Source organism: Salvelinus sp. IW2-2015, unplaced genomic scaffold (genome assembly GCF_002910315.2).
Source record: "Salvelinus sp. IW2-2015 unplaced genomic scaffold, ASM291031v2 Un_scaffold2484, whole genome shotgun sequence".
Classification (NCBI taxonomy): Eukaryota; Metazoa; Chordata; class Actinopteri; order Salmoniformes; family Salmonidae; genus Salvelinus; species Salvelinus sp. IW2-2015.
The window spans coordinates 43,161-48,501 of record NW_019943802.1 but is presented as its reverse complement, the minus strand read 5'-3'; the positions used below and the strand labels follow the sequence as shown (position 1 = coordinate 48,501).

General features: G+C 43.4%; 1 long non-coding RNA gene across 10 annotated transcripts; it reads right to left on the bottom strand.

The window, feature by feature from the left end:
• Window positions 1–1,514: 1,514 nt before the first annotated feature.
• Window positions 1,515–3,878, bottom strand: LOC139025304 (uncharacterized). Of its 10 annotated transcripts, XR_011476869.1 has the most exons (7): window positions 2,977–3,878; window positions 2,814–2,917; window positions 2,077–2,150; window positions 1,996–2,035; window positions 1,871–1,910; window positions 1,613–1,661; window positions 1,515–1,570 (listed from the first exon to the last, which is right to left on the bottom strand). It is a non-coding gene; the product is annotated as an uncharacterized lncRNA (long non-coding RNA). The 10 variants fall into 10 exon arrangements; XR_011476871.1 differs by lacking the exon at window positions 1,515–1,570 and having other exon boundaries at window positions 1,592–1,661; window positions 1,868–1,910; window positions 2,977–3,876; XR_011476876.1 differs by lacking the exons at window positions 1,871–1,910; window positions 1,996–2,035 and having other exon boundaries at window positions 1,613–1,650; window positions 2,074–2,150; window positions 2,977–3,875.
• Window positions 3,879–5,341: the final 1,463 nt, after the last annotated feature.

Sequence of the window (5,341 nt, the reverse complement as noted above, 5' to 3'; positions counted from 1 at the left end):
TAGTGGGAAACGAGGGTTAACTGCCCCACACCTCAACCCCTACACCCCCCCCCCCAACCCACTCCCACACCACTCACTACTCCCTGCTCACTGAGCTCAGCTCATTACGACCCCTAGTGGTTCAACTTTGAAATGGCATTGTATTAAAGAATCTAGCATCTTTACAATAATGCGTGAGTGTGTTTGTTGGCACCTAGTGTGGTATTTTGTGGTAAGGTTAGTAGTTAGTATACCCCCTACCTGACACCTTAAGGTAAGGTTAGTAGTTAGTATACCCCCTACCTGACACCTTAAGGTAAGGTTAGTAGTTAGTATACCCCCTACCTGACACCTTAAGGTAAGGTTAGTAGTTAGTATACCCACTACCTGGGACCTTTTATATAGGGAACATACAGGACTCAGGGCTGATTATATAGGGAACATACAAAGAGAGGATTAGATAGGGAACATGCTAAGAGCTGATTAATTAGGGAACTTACTAAGAGCTGGTTAGATACGGAACATACTAATAGCTGATTAGATAGGGAGCATACTAAGAGCTGATTAGATAAGGAGCATAGTAATAGCTGATTATATCTGACAAAAACCTAGAGCTTTTTAGATAGGGAACATATTAAGAGAGGATTAGATAGGGAGCATACTAAGACCTGATTAGAAAGTGAACATACTAATAGCTGATTAGATAGGAAACATACTAATAGGTGAATAGATAGGGAACGTTTTAAGAATGGATTAGATAGGGAACATGCTAATAGCTGATTAGATAGGGAACATGCTAAGAGCTGATTAATTAGGGAACTTACTAAGAGCTGATTAGATAGGGAACATACTAAGAGGTGAATAGATAGGGAACGTTTTAAGAATGGATTAGATAGGGAACATGCTAATAGCTGATTAGCTAGGAACATGCTAAGAGCTGTAAAGATAGGGAATATACTTAGAGTTGATTATAGATGAAACGTACTAAGAGCTGATTAGATAGGGAGCATACTGATAGCTGATTATATGGAGAGCATGTTTAGAGCTGATTAGGTAGGGAACAAACTAATAGAGGATTATTTAGCAACATACTAAGAGAGGATTATATAGGGAATATACAAATAGAAGGTAAGATAGGGAACATACTAAGGGAGGATAGATATGGAACATACTAAGAGCTGATTAGATAGGGAGCATACTAAGAGAGGATTATATGGGAGCATACTGAGAGCTGATTAGATAGGGAACATACTAAGAGAGGATTATATGGGAGCATACTGAGAGCTGATTAGATAGGGAACATACTAAAATAGGAGTATATCGGAACATACTAAGAGAGGATTATATAGGGAACATACTAAGAGAGGATTATATAGGGAACATACTAAGAGCTGATTAGAGAAGGAACATACCAAGAGCTGATTATATAGGTAACATTCTTAGAGAGGTTTAGATAGGGAACAACCTAAGAGAGGAATATATAGGGAACACACTTGATTAGACAGGGAACATACTAAGAGCNAAAAAGAGAGATGCTACACAGGCATCAGGATACTGACCATAGCAGCATCACTACCACAGCATAGGATACCTGAACCACAGCATCAGAATACTGACCACAGCATCAGGATACTTGACCACAGCATCAGGATACTGACCACAGCAGCATCACTACCACATAGCTACCAGCATCACTACACAGATGGAACATCAGACACGGCATCAGCTACCACAGCAGCATACTTACCACAGATCACTACCAAGCATCAGGATACTGACACAGCATCACTACCACAGCATCAGGATACTGGCCACAGCAATCACTACCACAGCATCAGGATACTGTCACAGCAGCATCAACTACCACAGCATCAGGATAACTGGCCACAACGCATCACTACCACAGCATCAGGATACTGACCACAGCATCACTACCCAAGCAAGGATACTGGCCACTAAGCATCACACAACGCATAGATACTCCACAGCATCAGGATACTACCAGCATCAGGATACTGACCACAGCATCAGGATACTGACCACAGCATCAGCGATACTCCACAGCATCAGTATACGAACACAGCATCAGGATACCACAGCATCAGGATACTGACCACAGCATCAGGATACTGACCACAGCATCAGGATACTGACCACAGCATTCCACGGAACTGCAGCAGCATCACTACCACAGCAATCAGGATACTGCCACACATCACTACCACAGCATCAGGATACCTGCACAGCAGCATCAACTACCACAGCATCAGGATACTGCCACGCATCACTACCAGACAGATAGCGACAGCACTGCCTCACATACGCACAGCATCACTACCGACAGCATAGGCATCACTACCAAGCATCATAACCACAGCATCAGATATGGCCACACAGCGATCACTACCACAGCATCAGATACTGACCACAGCATCAGGATCTGACCACAGCATCAGGAGACTGTCCACAGCATCAGGATACTGTCCACAGCATCAGGATACTGGCACACATCACTCCCAGCATCAGGATACGTCCGACAGCATCACACCACAGCATCGAGGATATGACCACAGCATCAGGGAATGACCACAGCATTCAGGGATACTGACATTCGATCACTACCACAGCACTCCGGATACTGGCCAAGCATCACATTAACCACAGCATTCAGGTACGGGGCACAGCATCACTACCACAGATCAGTGAGTACTGGCCAACGCATCAGGATAACTGGCCACAGCATCAGGCATACTGCCACAGCATCAGGATACTGACACACATCAGGAAACTGTCCACAGCATCAGGATACTGACCACTAGCATCAGATACGTGACCACAGCATCACTACCCAGCATCAGGAGAACTGTGATTCTACTGAACTATCTGGTCTTACAGTGCTGACCGCTGTTCTGGAACCTTCTGTTCTCTGTTCTAGAACCTTCTGTTCTCTGTTCTGGAACCTTCTGTTCTAGAACCTTCTGTTCTCTGTTCTGGAACCTTCTGTTCTCTGTTCTAGAACCTTCTGTTCTCTGTTCTGGAACCTTCTGTTCTCTGTTCTGGAACCTTCTGTTCTCTGTTCTGGAACCTTCTGTTCTCTGTTCTGGAACCTTCTGTTCTCTGTTCCTGTTTTCCTTTTGTTTGTTTAGTTCGTTATTGTCTTTCAAACTGCATATTGTTTCTGTGAAGATGCTGTATTTATTTAATAGGAGTTGTAAATGCGACGATAGATGAAATGTAAATGTGTCTTGTACAGTTTGTAAATGATGAGTTGTGAGACGGAGGCCGTTTCCTACGTTGAGACAGTTACTGTGAGAGGAAACAGACTTCAGCTGTCGCCGAGAACTCTGGGAGTCGCTGCTGAATTCGTCCTCATGCCATATCTTTTAAAAATGAACTGCCAAACTATTGTGTTGTATAAAACCGTGTAAAGTTGTATTATGTAAAAAAAAGACTAAATGAATAATGCACTTCAGCATATTAGAAGTATTCACTGTAAAATGGAGACATTTACACACAAAAAATAATTTATTCAAATTTTGAAGTGTAAATATATACATATATACATTCACTGATGTATTTTTTAAAACATGGCTTGCTTCAATTTGTAATTTTAAAAGTGCAAGTGTTATATGCTTTGTACATTGAAGTTCAAAAGGGTTTTACATTTTCCATTAAAATGGATTCATCAAAGTATGTCTGTGTCTTAATGCAGAGATTCCCAAACTGGGGTATGTCAAATAAAAATGTGATTCACATTTAAAAACAGTCCATTTACAGTTGAAGTCAGAAGTTTACATACAGCTTAGCCAAATACATTTAAACTCAGTTCCTGACATTTAATCAGAGTAAAAATTCCCTGTCTAAGTCAGGATCAACACTATTTTAGAATGTGAAATGTCAGAATAATAAAAATGGACAGCTCTGTATCTGTCCTCGTGCTCCTAGACTTATGCTGCTTTTGAAACATCAATGCACCACTGTTTTTGGAGAGATTGGAAACCCAATTTGGTCTACACGGACAAGTTCTGGCTGGTTTAGATCTTATCTGTCGGAAAGATATCAGTTTGTCTCTGTGATGGTTTGTCCTCTGACAATCAACTGTACGTTTCGGTGTTCCTCGAGGTCCGACCCTGGTGCGACGAACCCCATGTCGTCTCTGCCTGGCCGGTTCCCCTCTCTCCACTGGGATTCTCCCCTCTGACCCTATTACAGGGGCTGAGTCATGGCTTAGTGGTGCTCTTCTGCCGTCCCTAGGAGGGGTGCGTCACTTGAGTCACTGTCTTTCCTGGCAGATGTTGCGCCCCTTGCAGGAAAAGTCTGTTTCAGGTGTTTGAAAAATGCTTAATTCTTCAAGTCCGGCAGGGAAAGCAGTCAGGGACTAGTTATTGGGAGTTCAGAGACTAGGACCTTAGTCTCTCATATAGTTCTGGACAGGGAAAGCAGTCAGGAGGGACTGTTATTGGGGAGGTTCAGAGACTAGGCCTTAGTCTCTTCATATAGTTCTGGACAGGGAAAGCAGTCAGGAGGGACTAGTTATTGGTGAGTTCAGAGACTAGGACCTTAGTCTCTCATATAGTTCTGGACAGGGAAAGCAGTCAGGAGGGACTAGATATTGGGGAGAGTTCAGAGACTAGGACCTTAGTCTCTCATATAGTTTCTGGACAGGGAAAGCAGTCAGGAGGGACTCGTTATTGGTGAGTTCAGAGACTAGGACCTTAGTCTCTCATATAGTTCTGGACAGGGAAAGCAGTCAGGAGGGACTAGATATGGGGAGAGTTCAGAGACTAGGACCTTAGTCTCTCATATAGTTCTGGACAGGGAAAGCAGTCAGGAGGACTAGATATTGGGGAGTTCAGAGACTAGACCTTAGTCTCTCATATAGTTCTGGACAGGGAAAGCAGTCAGGAGGGACTAGTTATTGGGAGAGTTCAGAGACTAGGACCTTAGTCTCTCATATAGTTCTGGACAGGGAAAGCAGTCAGGGACTAGATATTGGGAGTTCAGAGACTAGGACCTTAGTCTCTCATATAGTTCTGGACAGGGAAAGCAGTCAGGGGGACTAGATATTGGGGAGTCAGAGACTAGGCTTAGTCTCTCATATAGTTCTGGGACAGGGAAAGCAGTCAGGGACTAGTTATTGGGAGTTCAGAGACTAGGACCTTAGTCTCTCTATAGTTCTGGACAGGGAAAGCAGTCAGGGGGGACTAGATTATTGGGGAGTTCAGAGACTAGGACCTTAGTCTCTCATATAGTTCTGGACAGGGAAAGCAGTCAGGAGGGACTAGTTATTGGGGAGTTCAGAACTAGGACCTTAGTCTCCTCATATAGTTCTGGACAGGGAAAGCAGTCAGGAGGGACTAGT